Raw genomic sequence first — 12651 nt, 5'->3', positions numbered from 1 at the left:
CTTTGGTAACCATAAGTTTGTTTTCTATGTCCATGAGTCTGTTTCTGTTCTGTAAATAAGTTCATTTGTATCATATTTTTAGATTCCACATGTAAGTGATGTCACATGATATTTGTCTTTCTCTGTCTGACTTAGTTCACTTAGTATGAAAGTCTCTAGGTGCATCCATGTTGCTGCAAATGGCATTATTTCTTTTTTATGGCTGAGTAATATTCCAGTGTGTGTGTGTGTGTGTGTGTGTGTGTGTGTGTGTGTGTATATATACACCACATTTTTATTCATTCATCTGTCAATGGACTCTTAGGTTGCTTCACTTTGATTATCATTACCTTTATTTTTTATTTTATTTTAAAAAATGTATAATTTTAAAAAATCTTTATTTTTAACTTTGAGAAATGCATACTTCCATCAGATTTGGGTCCTCTACAAATTTTGTGCTTAAATTTGTAATCTCAGCTTGAAACCATTGCAGAGCAGAAAACTGACACATCAGAATAACACTCTGAACCTATAAATGTAGTGAAGACTTGATCTGACTTTTAAAAGGGCACCGGGAAATTTTCTAACTCCTTTCTGATTCTGTACACCACTTCTCATTTTTGTACCTAGTAATTATTTTCAAAGCCCAGAAATTTCACCAGCCATTCTGAGGCACTTGAGTTCTGAAACAAAAGATGGCATTTCATGTTTTGAGAGCTAGGAAAAACCAAGATTTTTTCTTAGTGATGGTTGCCCATTCAGAGGAAACTCTAACATGAGTCATCTTCCTGGGAGATGATGGTTTAATCTTTTCGGTGTTTGCATGATGGACCCAGACTTGTGGTAGCTAAAGCACATAGAGGGAGGCCATCTTTAAGAAAAACATAACATGTATACCTTTAGATTTCCTCTAACATGGTTAACTGAAATGTATTTTTAATTTACTTATGTTTTAAAGAAGTCACTTTTAGCTTCACAACATATTATTTGTAATGCATAAATGTATATGATTCTGTCAAATTTAAGATAAACTGCTACAGTGCCTTTGTGATAGTATCTGCTGCATTGCAGAGAATACACCTGATGGTAGAGAATTTCTGCCTTGAGTAGCCATCATTGATACTGTCTGCTTATAGTCTCATGTGACCAATTATAGGAAGAATTTTTCACAGACTCACTCTTTCTCTTGCATCTGGCTCTGAACATTTTAAATCTTGCTTCTCCTCCATTATCCATTGTTGGGGAAATATAATTAAAAACAAAATCTCCCAACCCAGAAAACCTCTCCACAAAGGCAGTAGAGAAAGAAAATACTTTTATTATTAAGTAAGCATTAAACCAGAATATGATGCGTATCACAGGCAGCCCGCTGCGAGTTTGCTAAAACAGAAAGAAACCTCAACCTGTCATATAACCAAGCAAACAGAATCCATTACATACATATTTTCAAGATAAACAATAACTAGTCTCCAAGTAAGAAGATTTGATAGCACAATTTGTAAGACATAGTTCATCCTAGATTCATCTGGTAATTGGAGTGACCATCTGTGTTCGCTAATTGGATTTATCCAGAGGAAAAACAAACTTCTCATATCTTTATGACAGGAGAGAGTTTTGCAACTTGGAGGGAAACACCCAAGTTAGGCTTCTACCCTCCCACAGAAACTGTGAGAGAGAGCTCTATCTCCCTTGCAGTTTACATTTCAAAGGGATGGCTCCCAGGTCCTTGAGAAAGACAGTTCTGGGTCAGAAAGCTGGCAAGAGGCTTACTTAGCTTCTAAAAAAATGTATATACATTTCAACGAGACAAAGAAAAACGTTACAATTAGAAGTTTTCTGAAGTATGTGCCCCAAGAAAAGGGAGAAGAAAGAAGTCTCTTTCCTTATTTTCAACAGGGAGAATTAGCCTCTTATATTTGTATTTGTCCTCACACCACATATTCCAGTGCTTGCTAGAAAAACCTCTAGTCCTGTTCTCTCAGATCATGACACCCAGGTGAGTCAGCCTGGAGAGTATTCTGTAGGGGAGCAGAATTTATCGCCCCAAAATATAGTAAGTCCCCGACATACAAACGAGTTCTGTTCCAAGAGCATCTTCGTAAGTCCAATTTGTGTGTAAGTCCAACAAATTTAGCCTAGGTACCCAACTAACACAATCGGCTACATAGTACTGTACTGTAATAGGTTTAAAACACTTTTCACACAAATAGTACATAACAAACAAACACAGAAAATAAACATTTTTAATCTTACAGTACAGTACCTTGAAAAGTACAGTAGTATACAGTACAACAGCTGACATACAGGGGTTGGCATTGAGTGAAAAGGCAAGAAGAGTTACTGACTGGAGGAGGGAGAGGAGGTGGGAGATGGTAGAGCTGAAGGATCGTCAGCAATAGGAAACGGAGGACAAGCTGCAATGTCACTCACGCCTGACGTTGATGGCACACGTTCTGGTTCCTTGCTGGATTCAATTCTATCTACCCTCTTGAAAAAACGATCCAGTGATGTCTGGGTAGTAGCTCTTTTTTTCTCATCATAGATGACACGGTAACACTGGATAGCGTTCTGAACGGCTGCTGCAACCTTCAGGTACCGTGCTATGTTCAGGTCCTGTGCCTCAGAAACTAACAGTGCCTCCTCAAATAAAGAAAATCCCCTTGCCATTTCCTGCATCATGAATCTCTTCAGTTGGAGACAGGAGATAGGCGGGCTGCAGGTCAGGCATTTACAACTGGCCTCCCATTCACATTTCATGGGGCAGGAAAAAGGTGGGCTTCAGGCCGGACACTTACAACTAGCCTCCTGTTTGCATTTCCTGAGACAGGAGATAGGTGGGCTCCAGGTTAGGCATTTACAGTCAGCCTCCTGTTTGCTCTCTGAAATAGAAATAACAACAGAAACAGGGTAAATAGCCATGCTTTGTCTCCTGTGGACACCTTAAGATAACAGTCATGGTAGGAACAGAGAGGGGCTAAACCCTGTAGGAGTGAAGGACCAAGAGATCACATATTCCCCCTCCTTGGGGCAAGGGAGACACTGCACATGTGCAGAATGGCTACTTGGGGGTCAAAAGGCAGGGGACGCCAGGACACGATAAGTCTTGCTACTTTCCTCCCAGATGCCCTTGCACTAAAATCCATCTTGGCTGAGGGGTGTGTGCACACTTAGGGGAGGGTCCTGAGACAAATTAACAAGGGAGGCAAAACAAGACGATTGGCCAGAGGGAAGACAAAGACCCAGAAAACTGTCCCCTTATAAATGATTTAAGCTCTCCAAAGGCACCACTCCCACAACTCTCTCGCAGGGTTCTCCCATGCGTCTTTCTGCACGTGCTCTGCTTTTCCAATAAATGCTTTACTTTTCTCTTTACCTTCCACCTCCTTGTCAGAATTTTCTTGTCAAGGCAGGCAAGGACTGGGGATGTAGGCTCTAGCCTCTGGCCTTCGTGCTCTAGTGGTTAGAACTCCTGGTTTACACCCAGGTGACCAGGGTTCGATTCCCAGTCAGGGAACTAAGGTCTCGCTTCCAGCTACTGCTCACTGCTGTTTGTGTCCAAAATCAGATTCTTTAGTTACTTCTTCTTCCTCTCGTCTCTCTTCATCCTTTCTCTGGACCTCCAATTCCACCTTTTCGCCTTGCTCCACTTTCTCAATTATTTTCACTTTTGTTTCCATCGTTATCCCTTGGCACTTCTTAGCAGTACCAGCTACATCACCGCTGCTTTTACACTTGCTTTAGGACATCCTGCGCTTGAAATAAAGACACTGTATTATTGTACTCCTCACAGTACTGTACAGTAAAGTACACAAAAGCACAATCACTTGTGTAGAGGGTGCATGCATGTGACAATGTACGCCAGACACGTGAACTAACTTACGTGATTGGACATGCGAGTGCATGTTTGCATCTTTGAAAGTTCGGAACTTGAAGGTTCATATGTAGGGACTCACTGTATGTCTCTTTGGCATAAGGATTATTTTAGGCTGATTATTTTAAAGAAAGTGCAGACATGGGAGAAGCTCTGAAAACTAAGTCGAAGTTACCCTTTTGTAAGAGACATTTACATGTGTAAGGGAAATGTTCATTTGGAAGGGTCTCCATCCCTGTACCAGGAAGAGGGAAGATGACCTTGTCTCTAGAAACTCTTATCAATGCAGAAGGCAAGAACTTAAATTTGTGTAACAACTTTACCCTCCTTTACTCTGCTTTTCCTGGTAACCTCCCTTAACTGGCTCCACCCAATCCCAACAACTTTTGTCTTTAGCTGAAGATGGTGTTTTAGGTGGTGGTGAAACAGGAGGGAAGGGGGCAGGGCACAATCTTTAAAGGAATGACATAGCCATAGGACATGACAAAAACTGGTTAAAACCAACTAAGTCCAATATGGTGGAAGATTGGACTTCCAGTAGACCTTGAACCTCATCATACACATATTGTAATACATCAGCATGCTAAATGACATATCCATAGGTGCCATGACAGTTCTGAAGCCAACCATAAAAGGTCAAAAAGTGGCCGGTGGCCCAATTCCTGGAAATCCCCGCCCCTTCCCTGAAATAGTTGGAATAATCCTCCCACTCATTAGCCTATGAAATTACCCAGCCCGTAAAAACTAACCACTCCATATTTCGGGACCTCTTGCCTTCTGAGATGGCCCACACTCTGTCTGTGGAGTGTGTTTCTCTCTAAATGAATCTATTTCTTACCTATCACTTTGCCTGTCACTGAATTCTTTCTGCAGTGAGACATCAAGAACCTGAGCTTCATTAAGTCCTGAGACCAGGTGTGTGATCTCAATTAAAAGACCTTGGGTTCAAGTCCCAATCTGGGTTGCACAGTTTCAGCGGCTTTGGCCATTTTGGTGAGTTACTCAGTGTCCTGGGTCTCTCCCATGTATACGGAAGGTATACATGTTATTAAACTTCTGGTTGTTTCTTTCCTATTAATCTCTCTTATGTCAATTTGATTATTAGACCAGTCAAAGAACCTAGAAGGGTAGGAGGAACATTTTCCTTCCCCAACAATTCCTAATAACAGTTCCTATGGCTATTTGGTTCCCTCATAATAAAGTTCTCCGTTTAATCCTGGTCCTCTCATTCCCCAAGCGCACAAGCATACAAGAAGAGAACATGAGGGGGGCAAGGGAAAGATGGCTGGGTCAGGACAGTGGACAGGCATCACTTTATCCTGTACCTGGAACATCACTGTATCTGTCCTGCTGATAAGCCAACCCTACCTTACCACATTTCTTACACGTGGTGATTTTTCTCTCAGAGTTTATGGAGTGATTTCCTGTAATTCACTTCATTCAAGGACCACCTCAGCTTCCAACTATATTTATAAATATTCTATTATGAATGGGCTTTGTTTCCCATTACAGCTCTCAGACCTAAATTACATCATGATATATGATCTAGCAGTCTGATTTAAATATCCAAATACTACAAGATAGATAAGAAGTTTGCTGAATACTATATAACAAGAGGATGGCCTGATCAAAACATATAGATGAGTTCAGTAGGGTTTTATTATTTTATTCCACACATGGATCAAAAGAATTCTTATTTAAACAGGATATCTAATTGAATATATTCTGGTCAGTACTGGGACTGAGTAGCTTTACACAAAAGAAAGAATAAGTTAAGAAAAACTGAGGTTCTCCCCTTAAGAATAAAAGACATCCCACATGCCACGGAGCAACTAGGCCCGTGTGCCACAACTACTGAGCCTGCGTTCTAGAGCCCGCGAGCCACAACTACTGAGCCCATGAGCCACAACTACTGAAGCCCGTGTGCCACAACAAGAGAAGCAATGAGAGGCCCACACACCGCAACGAAGAGTAGCCCCTGTTCACGATAACTAGAGAAAGCCGGTGTGCCGCAACAAAGACCCAACGCAGACAAAAAAATAGATAAAAATAAAATAAAATAAATTTAAAAAGTAAAGAGAATTGTAACATATGGAGAGAAATGCCAGTCTTCTCACTAAATTAAAAAAAAAAAAAGGAACTGTATCCATAATTACTGATGTAAATCAGAGCTACAAACATTCCCAAAGGAGACTTTGCAATCCTCTTCTTAACCAATTAAATGATGGCTTCATTACCATGCATTATTTGTGCAAAACTTCTCCTTATCCTAGATCTAGCCTGTCCCTTTTTAACTCTGTGTTAGGTTGCACCCCACAGGCCTACAAGGCCTGCACTTGCCTAGCTTTAAGAACAACCAAAGAGCCCAGAGTCAGCAACAGAGACATCAGTGGTTTAATGGATGGGAGAATCTTACACATCTGAAGCAAGGTCCTAGAGGGACACCCCACAGTGTGCAGAGAGGTGGGCAGGACATGGTGGCAGTCTTCGTTCCCGGAGGAGAAATTACCAGTTACAGAGAAAGTGATGTCAGGTGGCCTCATTAGTTACCAGGGAAACCAGCAGAGGGGCACGCCCCTCACCGCCACTTTGATGAGAACAAGCACTAGCGGGGGCCTGGGGCAAGTGGGAAGGTCAGTCTTGTGCATAAGATATAGATGAAGCAGGCACTGGTCGGGCAGGGAGTGCACAGAGAGCAAGAGAACAGCCCTCTTGAGTGGCCTGACCATACACTCAGAAAGACAGAAGTCACATTTGAGTGATACAGCTCTCTCTTACTTGTCAAGCAATAAACTCAACTTGACTTTTTCGGTTCTAATGATCCTCATATGCACTACAAAACCCCAAGAGGAGGACAGAGTATATGCCTTTCCCAAGCTTATCTGGCCACAGACCACTTTTCTCAATGTGCCTTAGACTAAAGATTCCCTGCTCTCTTCCTTGAGGTGTATCTCTAAATTCATCTGTATTTATCAGGTATTCACCATACCCAGTTAACTTAGAAATAAAATTTTAAAAATCTAAGACAAGAAAATCTGAAGTACACTACAGAAAAATTTGGAGATAATTATGTATTTACCAAAGTATCTAGTGCTTGAAAAATTGGTTCATCATGCTGTGAATTAAAATTTCTCCTTGCAAGTTTAAATGACTCCAGCTATATATATAGCTCTTTCAGAGCCATCCACTTTGTGTACTTGGTATTCAGCTAGTCTTGGACTGAACAACTAAGTAAGTAGAACTCCAAGAGGAGGACGGCTGAACTCATTCTTTGATTTTTTGGAAAATAATCTCTCTCTATCCTAAGTGCAGAAGCAGCTGTTTTCCTAAAAATTAGTTTTTTGCTCTCCATCAAATATTATTAAAGAAATAACCTCGTCGCCACACTGAGGCTTTAGTCCAAGCCCTTGACCTTGCTGGGGAGGAAGAGATTTTCTTCTGCCCTTCTAGGTTCTTCTGGCTGGTCTAAGAAACAAATTGACATGAGACAGATTAAAAGGAGAAAATCAAACAAAAGTTTAATAACATGTACACATGGGAGAGACCCAGGAAAACCGAGTAACTTGCCAAAAAGGCCAAAGCCCTTACCTTAAAATTCATCTTCAGCTAAAGACAAAATAGGTTGGGGGTAGTGGTTTGGGACTTCAAAGGGGAAGAAGGCAATTCACAAGGAGATGGAAAAGCAAATGTTTAGTAAACAAATGTTTGTGGGCCAAGCAGAGACAATGGGACCCAGAGTGGGCTCCGATCTCTAGGCCCTGCCAGCTTTCCCCACCATACCTAGCCCATAATCTTTGCAGACATTTCTGGTGATAGCTCTATTCTGGAAATGATGCCAAAAGCTTGGCTTCTCTGCCCTGGTGCTGGATTGAATCTCGGAGACAGAGTTTTGGGTGAAGTAGAAAAGGATAGCTTTATTGCTTTGCCAGGCAAAGAGGGCCACAGCAGGCTACTGCCCTGAAAAATTATGTGTCCCAACCCAGGAGGATCTGATGAGGGTTTTATAACAACAGTTCCAGGGTGGGGCTGCCCATAAGATCAGGTGTGCACAGGGCCTGCCCTCCCTTAATCTCATCTCAGGTGGTCAGGTCTCCTAATCTTGATGTTTCTCTGGTCCCTTTAATCTTGCCTTTAATCTTGGAACTCAGGGAAGGTCATGGAGGCTGGAGTCTGGCCTGCAAGAAACAGGGGACAAAAAAAGCCCTCTGTGCCCTGGAACCCCACAGGCCCTTTATCTAAATTCTTTAGGCAGCTAAGGGGGAGATAAAGAGAAAGACTTCTTGAGTTCTCTGTTTCTTAAAAATCATCAGCCTGAAGTCTCCTCATGCCAGAAAGTCACATTTTGGGGGTGGCAAATTTTGCTCCTCAATACAACTTACAATAATACAGCTTCCTAAATTACCTCTCCACATCCACTCTTGGACCCCTTCATTCCCCTCAGTGGCCAGAAGAAACTTATGAAAATATGTCAATTAATTAATTATAACCCTTCTATGACTGCCCATCACCTTTAGCAGTTAATTTTGGTCTATAAGACCATTGGTCTATCAGATCTGATCCCTGTCCACAATATGAGGCCCACCTCACACATTTCTCTATTACTGTTTGGCCCCAGACACACTGTTCTTCTTTCAGTTTCTCCAATACCCCGAACTCCTTCCTTCCTGCCTCAGGGCCCTTGCACACACACTATCCCCCATCACTTCAAGTATTCTCTCTTACTCACCCTACCTCCCACCCCACCCCCAATCTCAGCCTGCCTGGTCATTCTTCAGAGCTCTGCTCAAAGGTCACTACTCAAGGAAGCTTCCCCTAACCCTCTCTACCAGCACTACTACCAGGACTGGGTTTGCCTCTTGGTGGGTGTCGCGTCAAAAGACAGAACGAAACCAAAGATTAGAAGCAGGAAGGATTGATTACTCGCAGCGAACAAGGAGAACACTGGGGGTCTTTCCCAAAACAGTATCTCCCTGAACAGCAAAATTGGGGGAGGTTTAAGCTAAGGGTTCATGCATATTCATGAAGAGGCTTGGAAGGTGAATGCATACTTATGAAGGGGTTTGGACCGTGTATGCATATTCATGAAGGGGCTTGAGCAGAGGAGAATTCAGCATAGAATTGGGGCAAAGGTTGACAGAGTCCAGGCTCTAGGTGATCAAAGTCAGAAAAGGTCAGCAAAGGTCAGCGCCATTCCTTAGGTTCCAGTTAATCTGGTGGTTGAGTGTTCCAGGGGGTTTGAATTCTGCAAAACAGCTCAAGAATGTGCTTCGGGCTGATATTTACCTTTGAAACAGAACTGGGAGTCTTTACAGCTGATACATTGTCTCTGATATGCTTACCCTGGCCTGGTAATAGCTGTTTGTTTTTACCTTCTTTTGTTCCCTTAAAATCACTATTACTGAGATCTATTCTCTTGCAAGGGCAGGCATTTTGGTCAGGCTTAGATCACAAAGTGGTTTAGGCCTAAAATGACTTCTCTGGCGGAATTCCCTGGCGGTCAAGGGTTAGGATTTAACTCTCACTGTGGAGGGCCCAAGTTCAGTCCCTGGTCAGGGAACTAAGATCTGGCAAGATGCGCAGCACAGCCAAAATAATAATAATAAAATAAAATGACTTCTCTTATGTTATGTCTAGTTCTCTTCCTCCAGGGACCCCCCTACCCTATCTGCTTTACAGGACCTTTAGTTATAAGCTCTCATAGCACACTGTACTTCTCCTCTGTAGAAACTAAATCATGATTTATAATGTAAATTATTTAAATTTCTTTCCTTCCAAACTCCTTCATATCATACACACACACCACATGAAAAGTTAGCTCCAGGGGAAAGTTAGTTAAGGGGGTTAGCATCGTCTTATTCCAGTAGGTCTGGGGGCTATGTGCTCTTGGTCATCAAGTAGCTAACTTCTTCCATTTAATGGGGGTTTTAGCATCTGTAAAACAACTCAGTAAATGTAACAATATCGATGCATCAGATATTGTTATCTAGGTACTTCAGAGTGGAGCTAAAGCAGAGGACCTGGGGGAAGGGTTCTGTCCCGGCCAAGGCTCCATAATGTCCTGCGTGCACCGTTACAATATGAGGGACCAGATAACGGGACTGACAGAACACGTTACATCATGCATGGATAATATCCTCTGTAGTTCTATTCTGTAAATATCCCATACTCCACGTCTTGAAAGAGGAATTTAATTACCATAGATAATATTAGATTAGAATCCCCAATTTATACCATCCACAAAAATACTGTACAAAGAACAAAAAAATAGAAAAAAAAAAATAGGAGGAAGCCCTGATGACTTTTGTGTAGAAAAGATGTTCTTAAATAAGACACAAAATTCAAAGCCACTAAGAGAAAGTGTGTATTGAGAAATGGAATATTTCCTGCCATATCAGTAAACAAAGGATGTCACTGTCATCAGGGATTGCAGCCACCACCTGCAGTGAGCTGGTGAGCCCCGAGGGAACTCAGGCAGGAAACAATGAATACCTGCCATCCAGCGGCCCTCAGACTGCAGCCACTCCCTGCAGTGAGCCCTGAGGACACTCAGGATATGAAAACATGGGATACTGGCCCCAGATAGCTGAGGTACCCATCAAAGGAATGATTTCAGTGAGTCCAGACTCTTGCCTCTTCCCATACAGAGAAAAGCGCTAAATTCCTTAACTTGAGCTATGTGGTTTTCTTTAATTAACAATAATCTTTTGAAGTTCAGACTACCTGCCCTTTGCTGCAAAATTCCTATATACCCTGGCTCCCCACCTCGCCTCCTTGGAGCAGTTCTCTCAGGGTTTCTTGAGATGCTGCCTCCTGGGCCTGAAGTCCTAAATATTTCCGCCAAATAAACATAACTTTCAACTTTTAGACTGTGAATCTTTTTTTTGGTCGACAGTATCCAATTTAAAATTTTGATACTGGGAATTCCCTGACAGTCCAGTGGTTGTGTTTCAGGAAGGGGGACCCCTGCCAGGGCCCAAGAGTGGGCTCTTGTCCAATACTCGGAAATGAACTGTCTGAGGAGACACAAGTGCTGACAAAGCAAGAGACTTTATGGGGAAGGGGCGCCTGGGTGGAGAGCAGCAGGGTAAGGGAACCCAGGAGAACTGCTCTGCCATGTGGCTTGCAGTCTCAGGTTTTATGGGAATGAGCTACTTTCCAGGTTGTCTCTGGCCAATCATTCAGACTCAGGGTCCTTCTTGGTGGTGAGTGCATTGCTCAGCCAAGATGGATTCCAGTGAGAAGAATTCTGGGAGGTTGGTAGGACATACGGACTGGCATCTCCTCTCTCCTTTTAACCTTTCCCAAATTCTTCCGGTTGGTGGTAGCTTGTCAGTTCTGTTTGTTACCAGGACCTCCTGTGGTAAGATAACTCATGCAAGTTGCTACTATCTTGCCTGGCGAGGTCGGGCGGTTTTGGTCAGTGTTTCCCCTAACAGTTGGGATTCCACACTTTCACTGCCGACGGCCTGGGGTTTGGTCTGTGGTTGGGGAATTAGGATCCTATAAGCCACCTGGCGCTGCCAAAAAAAAAATTTTTTTTAAATACTATAAACAAAGATAGAAAATAAGCTATAGAGTTGAAGAAAATATTTTCAACATGTATACTAAATGATTAGTATCTAGAATACATAAAGAACATCTAACAATAAGAAAAAGAGCAGGACTTCCCTGGTGGCACAGTAGTTAAGAATCCGCCTGCCAATGCAGGGGACACAGGTTCGAGCCCTGGTCTGGGAGGATCCCACATGCCGTAGAGCAACTAAGCCCGTGCGCCACAACTACTGAGCCTGCACTCTAGACCCCGCAAGCCATAACTACTGAGCCCGCAAGCCACAACTACTGAAGCCCGGGTGCCTAGAGCCCATGCTCCACAACAAGAGAAGCCACCGCAATGAGAAGCCCGCACATCACGACGAAGAGTAGCCCCACTCACTACAACTAGAGAAAGCCCGTGCACAGCAGCGAAGACCCAATGCAGCCAAAAATAAATAAATAAGTAAATTTTTTAAAAAAGAAAAAGAGCAAAAAACCCAATAGAAAAATGGGCAAACTCATAGGAAAACTACAGGTTACCAATAAACATACAAAGGATGTTCAGTGTCACTACTGTTAAAAAACAAAATTCAACCAAGTAAATTTGAAGATCTAATTGGCTTTATTCAATGATTCATGAATCAGGCAGCATCTCATCCAGTAAATAGAAGGGCAGTCTGAGGGGTTGTACAAAATGGAAGGGTTTTTTTTGTTTTTTTTTTAAATAAATTTATTTATTTTATTTTTGGCTGCATTGGGTCTTCATTGCTGCACGCTGGCCTTTCTCTGGTTGTGGAGAGTGGGGCCACTCCTCATTGCGGTGCGCAGGCTTCTCATTGCGGTGGCTTCTCTTGTTGCAGAGCACGGGCTCTAGGCACGCAGGCTTCAGTCGTTGTGGCACACAGGCTCAGTAGTTGTGGCACACGGGCTTAGTTGCTCCACGGCATGTGCGATCTTCCTGGACCTGGGATCGAACCCGTGTCCCCTGCATTGCCAGGCAGATTCTTAACCACTGTGCCACCAGGGAAGCCCAAAACGGAAGGTTTTTATAGGCAGAAGGAGGGTGCAGTTGGCCCTCCATATCTGTGGGTTTTGTGTCCATGGATTCAACCAACGCAGATCGAAAATATTCAGAAAAAAAATTCCATAAAGTTCCAAAAAGCAAAACGTGAATTTGCTGTGCCCTAGCATCTATTTACATAGCATTTTAAACTATTTACATAGCATTTACATTTTATTATATGTTATAAATAATCTAGAGATGATTT

Source organism: Delphinapterus leucas, chromosome 7 (genome assembly GCF_059928025.1).
Source record: "Delphinapterus leucas isolate spDelLeu-1000000601 "Yukka" chromosome 7, BTC_Dleu_Yukka2, whole genome shotgun sequence".
Taxonomy (NCBI): domain Eukaryota; kingdom Metazoa; phylum Chordata; class Mammalia; order Artiodactyla; family Monodontidae; genus Delphinapterus; species Delphinapterus leucas.
This window is presented reverse-complemented; position numbering follows the sequence as displayed.